Genomic DNA, 18868 nt, shown 5'->3' with positions numbered 1-18868 from the left:
TTGGTGTTTGGCCTTTCAAGTAGAGGCACCCACTAAAGCTACCTTTATTACAAACAAGGACCTAAAGGTTCAACACACCAATTAAAAACTACGGAAAAAGTTTGATTAATGCATAATTCCAAATTTTCAGAATGTATTTGTTTATTTATTTATGAATATTTGAAATTCCACCTTTTCCCAAAGCTGTTCTCAAGGCAGATTATGATAAATTTAAATGAACAGAGGCATTAGAACAGCTTACAATCAGATCAGAATTTGCAAGTAATGCAGCATTGGGATCCAGCATAGGAAATTCCATTTCTGAATAGTTTCAAGACCCACTTGTGTCCCTGTTGTGTATAACCTCATCAGGAGATCAGGAAGTTGGGCTGAAGATGTGAGTCTCTGGGGTAGGCCTAGTGGAAAATCCATGCCTTGACATTTTCCTGATCTTCAGTTAGCATGACTCCAGGCTTAGGGGTTAATGGTACTTTGTTCTAAATTTTTGGTGCATAACAACTGAAAGCATAGAATCTCATTCAGAATAATCTGGCAACGATCAGTTGAGAAGATCTTCAATAGGGCAACTATACAATATATAAATTGTGCTTTTTGTGGATGATATGAAAATCTGCAACACTTAGGGCCGGATTTTAAGAGGTACGCATGGGTGTACATTTGTGCGTGCAACCCGGTGCGCATACAAATAAAATCCAGGGACGGCATACGCAAGGGGGTGCACAATTGTGCAACTTGCGCGTGCTGAGCCGCACAGCCTTCCTCCGTTCTCCGTCCATGCGCGTGCACTACCCTGTGCACGCCCATGGACTCTTGATTTTATAACATGCGCCTGCAGGCACGTGCATGTTATAAAATCAGGGGTCAGCGTGTGCAAGGGGGTGCACAATTGTGCACCTTGCGCACGCCGAGCCACGCTGCCTTCCCCCGTTCCCTCACCCCTAGCCTGACATTCCCACCCCTTCCCCTAACCTTTCCCCGCCCTAGCCCTACTCTAACCTCCCCCCTGACTTTTATCTTGCCTTTTGCGCCTGCCTCTGGCCCCGCCCCGCCCCCGGACCGCCTCTTTTTGCAAGCCCCAGGACTTACATGCGAAGCAGAGCTTTACGTGCGTCACTAGGCCCGGCATGCATACCCCCCCCCACCACCACCACCACCACGCGCGTAGGGCTTTGAAAATCCGGCCCAAAATGTTTATTCTCTTTCTTTTTTTTAATTAACGCGTTAAATGTAAATACTATTATTCAGCTGTGGGGCTTCCAGCTAACTTGTACTGGATGTAACTTAACTGGATAATTCAGGGGTGGTAAAAGCAGCTGAATTTTCAAGTCCCACTGTTACTCCGGCTAAGTCCAGAATAGGAACAAACTGTTTTCATATTGACCCCTGCTGTTTCCAGCAAGATTTTACAACTTGCACTGCAGTCACTCCAGCCTTTCATAGCATCTCAATTCAGCAGTCAGAAAAACATGAAATATTCAGCCCATTAGTCTTGGTGAGCCTGGTAAACTGAATTAAGTCTCTGTGCATGTCTAACAAACTGCCAATTATATCATCTTCAAGATCTGACTGCCTTACAGGAACTTCTTTTGGCATATCACTTCTGCATCTGATAGATTCACAGAAATATAAAATGTGACGGCAGATGAAGACAAAGCCCATCTACTCTGTTTCTGTTCCTCTTCCTGTTGTATACCACAGGCTATTTGCAAACCACTTGGGTTTACTTTCAGTTCTATCCAGCTAAGAATTCTCTGTAGCTATTCCGTGCACTCTTACATTCTGATACTGTTTTTGCCTTCAGCACTTCCAATGAGAGGCTGTTCCACTACCTTCTCTGCGAAGAAATATTTCCTAATGTAACTCCTGAGTCGACCTTCTTTCAATCTCAGATAATGACCTTTTCCTTTAGAATTCCTTTCCACTAAAACAATGCTTGCCTTTTCAGTTTTTACAGTTTTTAGGTATTGGCATGCCTGTGTCATAACTCCCCTTTATCCTTCTGCCTTTGGTTTTTTTTTATAACTCTTTATTTAAAGGTACCACAGTGCACACATCACTGCGTTAACCAGCTAACATATAACATGTAAAACACATCTCTGTCTCTGAGACTATTACAACAGCACACAACTCACCTCTGTACAGCATTATAAAACTCCCAATAGTGTCCCCAAACTTTGTCATACAGCATAACTTTATCCTGCAATTGAGAGGTTAATTTTTCAATCAGTGCTAAAGCATGCACTTGAGTTCTTCAATGTCCCAATGTTGGCGCTGACTTCTACTTGGCTGCAGTAGAAAACTGTGCAGATGAATCATGTTCTAGGGATATGCATTCATTTCCTACGTATTGGTAATCCGCAACATATAGGGCAGGGGTGGGCAAGTCCGGTCCTCGAGGGCTGCAAACAACTGAGGCAGTGTGTATGCAGGTCTCTCTCATGCATATTCATTAAGGATATCCTGAAAACCCGACTGGTTTGCAGCGCTCGAGGACTAGAATTGCCCACCCCTGATATAGGGCCATATTCGTTGTATTTGTGGGGAAGCGAAACGTATCGCGATTCCTCACGAATACAATGAATCTTCACCGAATTATTCAGCCATCTAAAGGAGCGAATTTAAACAAACCCCCCACCCTCCTGACCCCCCCCCCCCCAAGACTTACCAAAACTCCCTGGTGGTCCAGCAGGGGTCCGGAAACCATCTCCTGCACTCACGCCCTCGGCTGCCGGTATTCAAAATGGCACCGATAGCCTTTGAACTTACTATGTCACAGGGGCTACCGGTGCCATTGGTCAGCCCCTGTCACATGGTAGGAGCAATGGATGGCCGGCGCCATCTTGTGCTCCTACCATGTGACAGGGGCTGACCAATGGCACCGGTAGCCCCTGTGACATAGTAAGGTCAAAGGCTATCAGCGCCATTTTGAATACCGGCAGCCGAGGGTGTGAGTGCAGGAGATTGCTCCTGGACCCCCCGCTGGACCACCAAGGAGTTTTGGTAAGTCTTGGGGGGGGTCAGGAGGGTGGGGGGTTGTAAATTCAATTTTAGCCAGGAAACGAATAAGAATTAACACATGAACATATCTGGGCCCCCCCCTTGCCGGCTGCAACGTATTTGCCTCCCCCCCGACGAATCTGAATCCCAAATGCAACATATGGCATCCCTCTGCACATCCCTATCATGTGCATTGTAAGCTTCTTTTTATATTTGACCCTCTCACTAACCCAACATGCAAATAACTGGTGTGAAAACAATTGCAGAAACCAGCACTTTGTTCACCATCTTACCTCATAAGACTGATGGCTCTATTCCCTAGGAAATGGGGTTTTGGCTGTTATGAGTTTCATCTCCATGTCTATTCATTCTTAGATTGTGAGCCCTCTGGGGATAGAGAAATACCTACAGTACCTGAATGTAATTTACTCTGAAGTGCCTGAAAATGCAGAATATAAATCAAATAAATAATAATAATTAATAAACACATTTATAAATAATCATAATAATTCTGCAGCTGATAAAGGTGTGAGCAGGACTGGCAACTGGTTTATTCCAAGCCTCAGTGGTGTCAGCATTTGCCACTGCTTCTTCAGCAGACTTCCGTTACAACTGTCTTCCTAGATGAGCCTTCTCTGCTGCTTCCTCTCTTCTGCAGGTCTCTGCCCTTACTTGCTGATCTTTTATTTGCTTTAATAAGGGTGCCCAGTTCTGACTGCTGCCTGCAGCTATGTCTGTGAAAACGAGGACTGTGAGATTATTTCCCAGTACTAGCTCTGCTCTTACCCCTTCCTGAGGGTAACTTTTTCAAACAAGAAGCCTGCCAAGGTATGAGAGCAGTAGCTTCATTGCCGGTTCATTACAGGGACTATGAGTAAGTAGCCAAAGCCAGGACCACCTAGCACAGCAGAGAAAAGCTGAAGAGGTAAGGGAAGCAGGAAGGATGCCTGCAGAAGGGATGATTGAAATGGATGCCTGCTAAGAGAGGGGGCAGGGATAGTAGAGGCCCGGGGGGAGGGGGGGGGGGGGGGCATTGTTTGCCAGCCTTTTCAACATGTGACCCTGTGCAATTGCCAGTGTTGCCTTATAAGCCATTCTGGTCCTGGGTGTATGCAGATAGCTGTTACATTTAGTCAACATCCTACGAAGTCACTGAAGCATCAAATTGTTAACATAGTGATATTGCCGATGTTTTCTTGTTTTGTGTACACTACTTAGCTTCCCTTTATAATTCCCTTATTAATTAGTTGTTGAGAGATTCTTAAATAGTTTCCATGGGTCTGAGCACAATGAAAGAATGATATTCCTTTTCCAAGTTCCTTTGCTTTTATCTAATTAGTTTTCTGTTTCCCTTCAAATTTGCAAATATAACAAATTTGATATTGGGGACTGATAGGTGTTTACACAATTTTGCAGTCCTGGCTTGAGAACATTATAATTTATCCATTGCTTTCTAATGAGATGAGCTATGTACATGATTTCTACTATACCACTACTGTATTTATCATTTTTAAAGCACTAATAGACAAAAGCAGTACTAAACATAAGAGTCAGCCCATGCTCCATGAAACTTACAATCTAAGGGCCGGATTTTAAAACACCTACGCGCGTAAAACCCGGGGTTTTACACGCGTAGGTGGCCTTACATGCGCCGGGCCAATTTTCAAAGGCCCAGCCATGCGTGTAAATCCCCGGGATGCGTGTAAGTCCTGGGGTTGCTGAAAGGGGCAGTCCAGGGGGCGGGGCAGGGAGGTCCAGGGGCAGAGTGGGGCTAGAGGAGCCCGGCAGAGTGACCATTTGCCGCTGTGCCGGGGGATCGCGTGCCGGCAGGGTGCTGTTTGAAGCAGGCGCAAAAGGTAGGTTAAGGATTTTGGGGGGAGTTTAGGATAGGGATAGGGGAGGGCAGGATAGGGGAAGGGGAAGGGAGGGCAGGATAGGGGAAGGGGAAGGGAGGGCAGGCTAGGGGGTTGGGAAGTTCCCTCCCAGTCTGCTCCTTAATTGGAGCGGACTGGGAGGGTACTGAGGTAGGCCCTGATACGTCGCCGCGCATATCTGCAAAACTGCTCCCCCCCTTGTGTGTGCCGACCTGGCATTTTATAACATGTATGCGCCAGCACACGCATGTTATAAAATCGCATGTCCATGTGTGTGCACTGGGTAGCGCGCGCACATCCATCTAAGTATTCAAGAGAAGAATACATGACAAACAAGAGTCTATGAGAAGTGTATTTCTGATAGAGAAGTACTTAGGGTTTAAATGTAGTTTCAAAAAGGTGAGTTTTTAAACTGGTTTTGATTATGGCTAGAGAGGGAGCACAACGAATCAACTCAGGGAGTCTATTCAAGACATAAGGAAAACACAGAGTTGGGAATTGGGAGTGGAGAAGGACACAGATAAGAGCAAATTGCCTGACGAGCAGAGTTTACAAAACAGGGTGTAGGAACAGAGAAGATAGGTAGGTAATAAGGAGCAGCAAAGTGAATGCATTTATAAAAGTCAGAGAAGCTTGACTTGTATATGGAAGCAGACAGAGAGCCAATGTAGCAACTTGATAAGAGGGGTTCACATGGTTATAATTAAACTGAAGATAGATAAGTTGTGCAACTTATCTATTTTCAACTTATCCATCTTCAGTAGTTTCCAGAATATTTAACTGAAGTCTGGGCAAGCATTTTTAGCTTCTTGCCTATATCTCAAGCTAAAATCATGCACTGTAGCAGATGTTGCTTAGATCAAGAGAGTGACTTTGCACATCAGGAAAGGGATAATGAGGCTCATACATATTGCAATGAGGCTGCTAAATGTATTTACATATTTTAAACAAAGAGGCAATGGAGCATGGACTGGTGTAAAAGCCCGTATTAGAGGACTGTCATGAAATCTACATGCTCCATAACAGAGGGGGGTGGGGCAATTTTAGGGCCAAAGAGAATCCATATAAGAAACTGTAGCACAACCTCAGGGACAGGAGACTGAATCCTATGAATAAAGTTAGACAATAGAAAAAAAAAGAAATGTATGCAAATTTATTTTCTACATATTCATTATGGATATCCTGTAAAGCTGACTGATTAGGTCTGCCTCCAGGAGAGGGTTGGGAAGCACTGCAGTAAGTTTTCAAGACCCAGTGAAGCCTTCCTGAAGTAAAGGAACTAAGAGAAGAGGAACCATGTGGGATAGAGAGGGAAAAGAGGGGAAAGAGGGGTGGTAAGGCTAGTGTAGAGGACCTCCTGGATTCTCCACCAGATGACCCTACTTCCCAGTCCTTGGGTAGAGAACTGCAGAGGGGCGTACCACTCGTTACAGCACCTCCCCCCAGAGGATGTCTGAAATGGAGAGTCCCTGAGGCACAAGGAGGACTTAGACTAGGTTAGAGTGTGGCAGTATAGGTTTGATATCCAAGGAAAAGCAGCTGTTTCAGTGTTTTCCAAATTAGGCCCCCAGTCTAGCAAAGAGAGGGAGAGACACTGCTCTGCCAGGTCCTCTGATATGACTGGTTGGGAAAGAGGGAAACAGAAGGAGTTTTTCTGGGTTTTTTTTATTTATTATTTTACAGTTGTGATCTATACCATTCCTGGCAGTGTATCCTGTGTACCTCTTCATCCAGACTGAGAAGAAGTTACAGTGACCATTCAAGTAGAAGAGAGAACTAGAACTGAATTTTCCACCTAAAGGGAAGGAAGTTTTTTTTTTCTGCTCCCTTCCTTACACAGAGCTGGAAACTTAAAGGACTGCTTCCTGTATTTAGACTTTCCTCCTGGAGGGCTGCAGAGCCAGCAGCTATTCAACTTGAAGAGGAATTCAGAGGCGTAGGACATCAGGTTGGAGTTTGGGATTCTAATTGGACTCCAGGTATTGTGGGAAGGGCTCCAGTCAGAGTTAGGATACCCCTGCCATCTTGGGATAATTATCATTCCAACTCATGGATTCCAAGCCCCTGCCTGGAAGGACACATTCATAAAGGTAGAGATCTTTTATATCCCCAGTCTTGTAAAGCTGAGGATCCTGGATGTACTTGGTTTTTCTGCATCTAGTCATTATTCTGAGATCAATCATTGTAAATTTTGATTTGAACACCTATCCAGTGAGTCCAGCCTGGTTTGTAGCTATGTCTGTCCTGAAGAGCTATGGCATCACACTCACACGGGAGTTCAAGTATGTCCTGGGCCTAGAAGGTTATCCTTCCCCCCAACAGAAAGGACCTACCCCTTGGGAAATGAAGATGGGGAAAGTGAGAGAAGAGATAGCCACAAGAAATACATTATCTTATAGCCCCTTGAGATACAGCTTGAGCTTCTCCTTCAAAATGGAATTACACTAACGACAACCGTCTCCCCTTTTCCATGGAGAGGGATCAGCTTTGCAGTTACTCAACATTTTATGAGGTAGGTTTTTGTTTCACTGTTTAAGGATCATTTGACACTTTTTGACTGACAGCCAAAAAGAATGTAGTCTTTAGGAATATAGAAACTCCTTCGTTTGCTACCCCCAAAAGCCTTCTGTTTGCGAGTTATTTCCGCTTAATCAGGGAGGATCTGGAACACAGTGGAAAATTTTGAAAAGATATACATTACTTTTCTGAGATATGCAGGTCCTCAGAGCGGCAATATTTTTAATATAGCATATGATTATTTTTCTTCAGTATAGTTTATGAACATCTTTGTTCCAGAACTTTTTCTATTTTCTAAATCTGAATGAATCAAACTTTAAATCTTACTCTTTACCAATCTTTTAATATTGATGAAGTGAAGATGCCTTATTTTGGTATTCTTAAATGTTGCATTGCCTTTTAAGATAAAGTTAGAAAAGTATGCTTTCTTATCCAAATATCAAGATATCATAAATGGACAAACATGAACATATTTTTCTAACTGAATAAGAATGGGTCCAAGTGTCACGTTATGAGGGAGAGTTCTTTGCTGGCACAGTTTAAAAACAAAATTAAATGTTTTCTTGATATGACCTTGTGTGTTCCGTACCATAAATAAAGGTGATCATTGCATTTTCTCACCCAATCTGGAACACTGGACATTCCCAAAACAGACTGCTCTTCTTTTGAGGGTTATATGTATGGCTCATATTTAATAGTCAAACTAATCACTTTGGAGCCAATTAATATCTCTCGAAGTCATGTGTATCCTTACTCTATGTGCTGGCAAAGGTCAAATAATCCAATCACAGGCCAACTTGGCTTCTTCTGAGGTGCTCAGCCCTTCCACTACAAAGGGAATATGTGCAGGCCACAAAGCTAGTTGTTTATTTAGAAAACCAAAACTGTAATCATGTTACACTATTGCCTAAGCAAGAATGATTAAGGAAATTACAGCGGCTTCTGTGTAATATCTATTATGTTTAGTCAAGCATGGGCAACATCCTTCCTCTCACGTTTATCTAAAATGTAGCCTTCAGAAGTTGTTCTAAGTTTATTTTCATTTACTTAGAAAGATTACTAATTAAAAAAAAACCATTCCTTACTACAGCACTGAGAAAAAGTTTGTGAACCCCAAGAATAATAATGATAATAACAAGTTCTTACCATGATAGCCTTGTTTAATTGAAGCCAATCTTTCCTTCTGCAATAAAACAGTATAAATTAAACAATTCCTTGTTTCTTGAGACACAAAGTACAAAGCAGGAACAAAGAGGACTTTAAGAGTTAAACGCATTTTGAATTTAAACATTTTCATGGCCTTACTGCCTAAATTTAGATGCATTAAACTATAAGGTCTTATAAATTATGGTACCTAAAAATTGGACAAGGGCAGAGACAGGGTGAAGAAACAAATTTAGGTGCTCAGAACTGATATTTAGCACTGAACACCCAAATCAGGCACCTTTATTTACGTTGTCCCAATTGCTGTACTAACTTTAGGTTTTGCAAGTTAGGACACCTAAAGTTACATTTATGCTGCTTTATTCATCTATTTAAGTTGCCTTAAACAGCTGAATATAGGAACATATATTAGGATCCTAAGTAAAGTGCCTTAAATAAGGTGCTGAATCCTCTTTTGAAAATCAGCTTTAATAAGACAAATTCAGAATCAGTACGAGTGTGAAATAGTGATTGAAATTCTAGTTTCCTTAGCACAGTTAATCGGCTAGTTAGAATCAGATGCTTACATAAATCGATAAAAAGCAATCCATCTTTCAGAGTGAAACTGCATGACTGACTTTGGGCTTCCTGTCCTATATAAAGGTCCAATAGATTTTGAGTTTGGTCTTCATCATAAAAATTAGTGGGAACTCATCGTGCCATGATCAAAAGAAATTTTAGAAGACCTACAAAAAAAGAGTAGTTGGTGCTTATCTATCTGGACAGGGTATAAGATCATTTCTAAACACCTGGGGCTCTGGGTCTACTTTTCTTATGTAGTCTTCCACTCCTAGTTAATTAGCTTCAATTACGTCTGCCATTACATAGTAGTTCCTTACAGCTCAGATAATAAGAACTTAAATTGTCTTCCTATTATTCTCTACTAGCTTCAAATACCTAATAAAAATCCTTGATAGAGCCTAAATTTTATATTACCTTATTTATTTGATTTAAGGAATTAGTGATAAATTAACAAAATGTATTTCATTCAATGAAACAGTTGTGGAGCTTATGTCCCAAGGCCTATCATTTAGAGAATTAAAGGCTGTCCCTTTTGCCTTCAGTTGTCTGCAATTATAGTAGAGCTCATTCATCGAAGGGAGGAATTGTCTAGATTTCAGTTAAACTCCTTTTCCTTGAACCATTCAGTATCTCACACCCATCTCCCACATGGAATGCAGAAACCCAAGAAAAAATGGTTTACAGTGGGCTCTGGTAGAACAAGACATGTGACAAACAGACACCCACCTTCCCTAACTTTATAGCATCCTGGGCATCAACCCCCACTCCCACAGAGATGTCAGACATCCAGGACTGAAAAAACAAGGAATAATTGGATAACAGTGGGCTCTGGTAGAATAAGGCCTGTGATAAAAAGACACCCACTCTCTCCACTGTTACTCCTACACATAATGCTTTTTCTGCATTGGGGAATGAAGAAACCTCAGCAATAGATATGGAAGTGATTTCTAAAAGTGAACTCACCCAGTGCACCCAGAAACCCTACAACAGAATCAAATGTCATAAGACAAAGCTGCTTCTGCTGGGAGACTCTGTCATTAGAGGAACCTATTTGGGAGCATTTTTTGATGGTGACACGAGTTAAATGAATTCCAGGATCCTCAGCAAGTAGAAATGCAAACCAGAGAGTCCAAGTCATTGAAGAAGAAAATAGAAATTTTGATATCAATGTTAGCATCTATCTGGGGACCAATGACACCAATAGAAATGGTATCCATGAAGTACAAAAAGATTTCCAAAATCTATGCAAGATAATAAGACACATTGCAAAGACTATTGCCTTTTCGGAAGTATTACCTATTCATGGAAAGGGAAATGAGAAGATATGCCATATAAATAATTTCAATTCCTGCCTCGAAACCTGGTGTACAGAAAATGGTTTTGGATATATTGGAGGCTGGGGTTGTGTATGGAGCAGTAAAAGGTTATATGGTAAGGATGGCCTACATTTGTCTGTAGCAGAAAGGAGGGTGCTAAGTGGGAAATTCAGAGCATATATAATCAGACTTTTAAAATAAAGAAGGGGGTAGCAGGAGATGGCCAATGAAATGGACATGTCACCCCCAAGCAATACAGGACATGGGAGGAGAAAATAACAAAAATCAATCAGCACAAAAAAGCAGAAAAGGTAGAAACGAAGTACAACAAATCAATGGAAATAAATTGGTAAGCTATGATTAGAAATGCTTGTAGTTTGAGCAATATAATCCCAGACCTGCAGGCCCTAATGGTGGAGGCAGACTTGGACATTGTTGCTGTCACAGAGACATAGTTCATGGATTCTCATGATTGGGATATGGCCATACCAGGCTATAACTTGTTAAGGAAGGACAGAGAGGACAGAGAAGGGGAAGGAGTAACTCTTTATGTCAAGAACAATATCCAAGCAACTGAATTGTAAGGAAAGTGGGGAAGAGAAAAAGCATTATGGACCATCCTAAAAAAAGATGATGGGTCATCCATTTTTACTGGTGTGGTTTACAGGCCTCCGACTCTAATGGAAGACCTGGACAGAGATCTGGTCGAAGACATCCAAAAGGTGGGAAAGAAAGGAGAAGTGATGATTGTTGGAGACTTTAATATGCTGGACATAAACTGGAGAATCCCTTCTGTGGAATATACCTGAAGTAGAGAGATAGTGGATGCACTGCAAGGGGCTCTCTTCAAACAAATGGTAATGGTAAAGTTCCTGGATGTAATAAATGACTGCTTCATGGAGCAATTGGTTAAGGAACCAACAATAGAGGGAGCTATTTAAGATTTAATTCTTAGTGGAACGCAGGATTTTGTGAGAGAGGTAACAGTGGTGGGGCCACTTGGCAACAGTGATCATAACATGATCAAATTTAAACTAATAACTGGAAGGCGGACAATAAGTACATCTACAGCTCTAACACTAAACTTTCAAAAGGGAAACTTTGATAAAATGAGGAAAATAGAAACAAACTGAAAGGTGCAGCTGCAAAAGTTAAGTGTTCAATAGGCATGGACATTGTTTAAAAATACAATCCTAGAAGCGCAGTACATATATATTCCACACATTAAGAAAGGTGGAAGGAAGGCAAAACGATAACCATCATGGTTAAAAGGTGAGGTGAAAGAGGCTATTTTAGCCAAAAAAAAAATCCTTCAAAATTGGAAGAAGGCTCCATCTGAAGAAAATAGGATAAAACATAAGCATTGTCAAGTTAAGTGTAAAACATTGATAAGACAGGCAAAGAGAAAATTTTAAATGAAGATGGTCATAGAGGCAAAAAATCATAATAAAAACCTTTTTAAATATATCCGAAGCAAGAAAACTGTGAGGGAGTCGATTGGACCATTAGATGACCGAGGGGGTTAAAGGGGCTCTTAGGGAAGATAAGGTCATTGCAGAAAGACTAAATGAATTCTTTGCTTCCATGTTTACTAATGAGGATGTTGGGGAGCTACCAGTTCCGGAGATAGTTTTCAGGAGTGATGAGTCAGACAAACTGAACGAAATCGCTGTGAACCTGGAAGATATAGTAGGTCAGATTGACAAACTAAAGAGTAGCAAATCACCTGGTCCGGATGGTATGCATCCTAGGGTACTGAAGGAACTAAAAAATGAAACTTCTGATCTATTAGTTAAAATTTGTAACCTATCATTAAAATCATCCATTGTACCTGAAGACTGGAGGATGGCCAATGTAACCACAATATTTAAAAAAGGCTCCAGGGGTGATAGGGGTAATTATACACCAGTGAGCCTGACTTCAGTGCTGGGAAAAATAGTGGAAACTATTCTCAAGATCAAAATCGTAGAGCATATAGAAAGACATGGTTTAATAGAACACAGTCAACATGGATTTACCCAAGGGAAGTCTTGCCTAACAAATCTGCTTCATTTTTTTGAAGGGGTTAATAAACATTTGGATAAAGGTGAACCAGTAGATGTAGTGTATTTGGATTTTCAGAAGGCATTTGACAGTCCCTCATGATAGGCTTCTAAGAAAACTAAAAAGTCATGGGATAGGAGGCGATGTCCTTTTGTGGATTACAAACTGGTTAAAAGACAGGAAACAGAGAATAGGATTAAATGGTCAATTTTCTCAGTGGAAAAGGGTAAACAGTGGAGTGCCTCAGGATTTGTACTTGGATTGGTGCTTTTCAATATATATAAATGATCTGGGAAGGAATACGAGTGAGGTTATCAAATTTGCAGATGATACAATATTATTCAGAGTAGTTAAATCACAAATGGATTATGATACATTACAGGAGGACCTTGCAAGACTGGAAGATTGGGCATCCAAATGACAGATGAAATTTAATGTGGACAAGTGCAAGGTGTTGCATATAGGGAAAAATAACCCTTGCTGTAGTTACACGATGTTAGGTTCCATATTAGGAGCTACTACCCAGGAAAATGTTCTAGGCATCATAGTGGATAATACTTTAAAATTGTCAGCTCAGTGTGCTGCAGCAGCCAAAAAAGCAAACAGAATGTTAGGAATTATTAGGAAGGGAATGGTTAATAAAATGGAAAATGTTATAATGCCTCTTTATCGCACCATGGTGAAACCGCACCTTGAATACTATGTACAATTCTGGTTGCCGCATCTCAAAAAAGATATAGTTGCGATGGAGAAGGTACAGAGAAGGGCAACCAAAATGATAAAGGGGATGGAACAGCTCCCCTATGAGAAAAGGCTGAAGAGGTTAGGGCTGTTCAGCTTGGAGAAAAGACGGCCGAGGGGGGATATGATAGAGGTCTTAAGATCATGAGAGGTCTTGAACGAGTAGATGTGAATCGGTTATTTACACTTTTGAATAATAGAAGGACTAGGGGGCATTCCATGAAGTTAGCAAGTAACACATTTAAGACTAATCGGAGAAAATTCTTTTTCACTCAAAACACAATTAAACTCTGGAATTTGTTGCCAGAGGATGTGGTTAGTGTAGTTAGTGTAGCTGGGTTAAAAAAAATTTGGATAAGTTCTTGGAGGAGAAGTCCATTAATGGCTATTAATCAAGTTTACTTAGGGGCGGATTTTAAGAGCCCTGCTCGCGTAAATCTGCCCGGATTTAAGCGAGCAGGGCCCTGCGCGCCGGTGCGCCTATTTTACATAGGCCTACCAGCGCGCGCAGAGCCCCGGGACTCGCGTAAGTCCCGGGGTTTTCCGAGGGGGGCGTGTCGGGGGCATGTCGGGGGGCGGGCCTGATCCGCGCGGCGTTTTCGGGGCGGGATGTAGCGTTTTGGGGGCGGGCCCGGGGCGTGGTTACGGCCCGGGGCGGTCCGGGGGCGTGGCCGCACCCTCCGGACCCGCCCCCAGGTTGCGTCCCAGCACGCTAGCGGCCCGCTGGCGCGCGGGGATTTACGTCTCCCTCCGGGAGGCGTAAATCCCCCGACAAAGGTAAGGGGGGGGGTTTAGACAGGGCCGGGGGGGTGGGTTAGTTAGGGGAAGGGAGGGGAGGTGAGGGGAGGGCAAAAGAAAGTTCCCTCTGAGGCCGCTCCGATTTCGGAGCGGCCTCGGAGGGAACGGAGGTAGGCTGCGCGGCTCGGCGCGCGCCGGCTATACAGAATCGGTAGCCTTGCACGCGCCGATCCAGGATTTTAGCGGATCCGCGCGGCTACGCGCGTATCTACTAAAATCCAGCGTACTTTTGTTGGCGCCTGATGCGCCAACAAAAGTACGCCAAATCGCGTTGTTTGAAAATCTACCCCTTAGGGAATAGCCACTGCTATTAATTGCATCAGTAGCATGGGATCTTCTTAGTGTTTCGGTATTGCCAGGTTCTTGTGGCCTGGTTTGGCCTCTGTTGGAAACAGGATGCTGGGCTTGATGGATCCTTGGTCTGACCAGCATGGCAATTTCTTATGTTCTTATGTACAGATTGGATTGCCTATCTCCCAAGGGTCTTAATAATGAAATAGAGTGGCATTATTTTGTTTGATACTACCATTCCTCCTGATGGACTGTAACATTCATCTGTGATTGGTCTAAAACCCACCGTGTTGGTGGTTTCCCATTGGTCGTCTGTTTTTTCGTACCATAACTTCAGACCTTTAAATTCTTGTGTTTGTCTATACTGTTCGCGCTCCTTGCTACTTGAATGTTGATCTGCATTAAGGTATGTACCGGCAACTTGTTCTACACTATGCCCCGGTAATCTATTAGTCCTTATGTATTAAGACATTGTTATTTTCTTTCTATGTTTATATCCTAGCCTTGGAATACATTTTGTAACAGTCCCTCCCGACGCAGCCTTCTGGCGAAACACGGGGTCCGTGTCGGGGGACCAGTTTGTTTATAGAGGATGAGCAATGGAGTTGCCTTAATGAGTAAATAATAAAAAATGTATTTCACCATAAGCTGATTAACATATGGACTGAGTTTATTTTCTGCATCTCCTTTTTTTTTTTTTGCCACAGCTAAATATACTTGCTTAGTGACACTAGAGTATATTTACCTGCTCTGAAGAGGAACATTTTCAACCAGGGGATTCAAACGAGATTACTCTTTAGCCTGATCTCTCTGAAAATTGTCCTGATATTGAACACACACTGAAAAAAAAATGAACATGAAAGATTTAAACTGAACAAACACCAGAGGGCAGTAATGAACCAAGCAATTTTTTTGCTGATTGCTAGTGTTTGAGAGAAAGGTAGGGGGACAGAATGTTCATGAGTACTGTCAGTTACAAGGTTCAAAGCCTGGACAATGGACTTACTGCTTTGAAGTTTCCAACTTTTTCCTTATTCAAACACTTTTCTATGTATGTTTTTATAACTGGATTAATCCACAATCGGAATACTCAGAGTTGACACATTTTGGATTCCACAATACTTTTTAGCTTTTTAAAATAGAGGTACATAGAAAATAGAATGGATGCATTAAATATACAGCAGTATATGATATGAATACCGGTTTAACCCTTTCTATCATTCTTTATCCTATGTTCTCTCTATTATTATTATTATTATCATCATGATTTGTGTACCACATACCAGATATATGCACACTATACAAAAACACTAGAAGCCAATATTCAGCTAGGGGCATCTAGCTAAGGCCCTGGAATTATCAAAATGCACTAAATATTGCATGTGATAGGAAAAGGGGTGTGTTTTATGGTAATAGGCAGTTTATTGCAAGGTGTGCTATCTTAGTGCTTTGGCATAGGTATTATCACAAATTGTGATAACTTTTGCATTAAGTGCCAGAATTGTTGTAATTCCTACCTCCAACCACTGGGAGGGAGGGAGGGAGGAGAGAGAAAGAGCACCTTGCCATAATGTGCTCCTACTACGTAGGTATTTATACCTCTATATGAGCCCACCTAGCTACTGGAGGTGAGATTTAGGTATTAATGTAGGGGATGGGGGCCACGTTGACATTCAGAGAGAGACATACGAAAAGAACAGTGCTCTCTTGTGAAGATTTGATGACCTTTGGAGTGAGGAAACTCACCCAAAGATGAGATTTGTGCAATGTTCTCTCAACCTAGCTTGACGGACTCTCTACCTGGATAACATCAGTTAGGTTGAGAGAACATTGCACAAATCTCATCTTTGGGTGAGATTCCTCACTCCAAAGGTCATCAAATCTTCACAAGAGAGCACTGTTCATATGTCTCACTCTGAATGTCAAAGTGGCCCCTAACCCCTACACTAATACCTAAACCTCACCTTGAGTAGCTAGGTGGGCCTCATATAGAGGTATAAATACCTATCTAGTATGAGGGCATTATGGCAAGGTGCTCTCTCTCTCTCTCTCATATTCATTCAAAACATTAAATTTACTTCACAAAATCAAGTGGACACCTAATTGTAACTGTATTCTCAAACATAGAATGACTAGCTACATGTATAACAATTCCCAGCTAGAGAACCACCTGTATCCCTGATTTTTTTTCTCTGAGCATGCTGTAATAACTAACATACAATCACCAAAACTGTCAACCGTTGTGATAGAAATCTTTTATGATGATGTTTAACTAACTCTTTTCTAATTACTGTAAACTGTTCTGATGGCAAAACCGAATGACGGTATACAAAACACAATAAGTAAATAAATATGAAAGGTGTAGTTAATGGCTTTGCAAAATTGTGAAGCCAGCCCCAAACTCCTCCCCTTTTCTGATTTGCATCGCACCATGTGTTAAAGGTGCTTAACGCATGCAAAAACACCATGTAGCACTTTGATAAATGACCCCCTTAGTTAGCTGGATAAACCTATCTGGCTAACATATTAGAAATTCAATGGCGTGGACATGCCAATGAATAAACCCAGCTATTTCAGGCCAGATAAGTGACACTGTTCCTGGAATGCCTCCAGGTTATCCAGTTAAATTTTAACCTGCTAACTACTTACCAGATAACTTGGAGGTGTTCAGTGTGCCAGAAATTTAAAACCCTGCCATTTGTCCAGCTGAGTGCTGAATTTAGCCAGACAAAAACGTTGAATTGCTCCTAAAATATGCAGTCCTTACTCCTTGGAGCTCCTGTGCACATCCTGCGTTCCTCTAGTCAGGAGTGATTAAATGTTCCATCCCTGCAAGAGGGCTTTTCCACAGCTGGCACAATCCTATGGAATTCTCTACCTCTGTGCATGCATCATGTTTAGGTTAAAAAGGCACTAAGAATCTTCCTATTTAAGGAGGCCTTTGAACCAGCTGGCTAGGTGACACTCCATTTTTCCTGACCATAGAAGTTACCATCTTTGGCAACATGCAGTTTATGATGCTTTATGTTCAGTCTATTGTTGAGTATTTTTTTATATTTTTATTTTTTATTGTTTAAACTATTATTATTATTTTATGTATGTTCTATTGTACCCTGCCGTGAAATTTGCAGTGTGCAGGTAACAAACATTTTAAATTTCACGGCGGGGTACCATAGAACATACATAAAATAATAATAATGTATATTGAAACCAACACTTGAACTAACCTCCTTCTCCCTCTTAGTAACCAACTAATTATGGCCCTTAGTGACCTTTGGCAAGTCACTTTACCCTCCATAGCCTCAGGTACAAAACTTAGATTGTAAGCCCTCTGGGGATAGGGAAATACCTACAATACCTGAATGTAAAGCGGTGTGATATCTCAGATTGAATGTCGGTATATAAAAATTGTAAATAAATAAATAAATAAAATAAATAAATCTAGTCAAGACACAAAGGCAGGGCATAAAACAAAAACAAATAGAAACTTGGAGTTAAGACAAAGGACCATAAATCCATATCTGTCCAAGCCATGCTCTGTCTCAATGCCCGGCACTAATGTTGGCTTTTCTGTGTAAAGATGTGCACTGCTGAAGTATCCATAGCAAATGTGAAAACATAGTACACATACTATTGGCCTGATTTTTAATCCCTTGCGCGCGGGGAAAACGGGGGTTATGCGTGCGGTGGGCCCTTGCGCATGCTGCATGCATTTTAGAAGAGGCCCGGCCGTGCGCTTAACCCCGGTTACACACACAAGAGCCAGGCCTCTTCCAAGGGATGGTCCTGGGGGCGAGGAGGGGGTGGTCCGGGATGGGGAGGGGTGGTCCAGGAGGTGGGGCAGGGCAGAGCTGGAGGCCGCCAGTACAGTAGCCATTTGCCGCTGTGCTGGGGTATCGCGCCCCAGCAGCCTGCCAGCGCAGGCAACTTACGCCAGCTCAGGAGCTGTCGTAAGTTCAAAAACAAGAAAAAAACCAAAAGGTAGGGCTTTCAAAGGGGTTGGGGAGGAGAGGGGAAGAGGGAGGGAGGGTAGGTACGGGGGTAGGCAAGTTCCCTCCAGCGAACTGGTAGGAAACTGGGGGAGGCCCGATCTCATCGCCGAGTGTAAAATTGCTATTTTCAAAACCCCCTTGCTCACGCCACCCCGGATTTTATAACTTGCGCGCACCAGTGCGTGCAGGTTATCAAATCGCGCGTCCATGTGCGTGCGCCAGGTAATGCGCACACATGGACGCGTGCATGTAGCTTTTTTAAAATCTACTCGTAAGCTTTTTACCTTTTTGGCAAAAATGTTGTGAAATATTTTTTAAATATTTTTTTCTGTTTTTTGGTCTTTTTTGACCAACTCAAGCACAGTTCCTGACTTGTCTGCAGGGGCATATATGACATTCTTGTGCATGAACAAACAAAACTTGCTTGGTTTGAGAGCATGCAATACTAATCATACCTGTCACTGACAGCAGCATAGGGCAGTCCAGAAGGAGCTGGTTAAATTCTCTGAAAAGATCACACACACATTCAGCAATAACTGGACTCTGTCACTGAAGCGGTACATCCGCCAGAACA

At 42.2% G+C, this 18868-nt stretch overlaps 1 protein-coding gene across 2 annotated transcripts in view; it reads right to left on the bottom strand.

Moving 5' to 3' along the window:
- P2RY10 (P2Y receptor family member 10) overlaps positions 1 to 15121 on the bottom strand; it is an 85803-nt gene extending 70682 nt beyond the window's left edge. The window contains exons 1-4 of one of the 2 annotated variants that reach the window (XM_029606532.1): positions 15048 to 15121; positions 8535 to 8571; positions 3291 to 3436; positions 2133 to 2197 (exon numbers count right to left, since the gene is read on the bottom strand). The gene's annotated coding sequence lies outside the window, so the exon portion shown is untranslated. The remainder of the gene's footprint in view (positions 1 to 2132; positions 2198 to 3290; positions 3437 to 8534; positions 8572 to 15047) is intronic. The other variant, XM_029606533.1, reaches the window with a different exon arrangement.
- Between the last annotated feature and the right edge of the window lie 3747 nt (positions 15122 to 18868).

This window comes from Rhinatrema bivittatum, chromosome 6 (assembly GCF_901001135.1).
Source record: "Rhinatrema bivittatum chromosome 6, aRhiBiv1.1, whole genome shotgun sequence".
Classification (NCBI taxonomy): domain Eukaryota; kingdom Metazoa; phylum Chordata; class Amphibia; order Gymnophiona; family Rhinatrematidae; genus Rhinatrema; species Rhinatrema bivittatum.
This window is presented reverse-complemented; position numbering and strand designations above follow the sequence as displayed.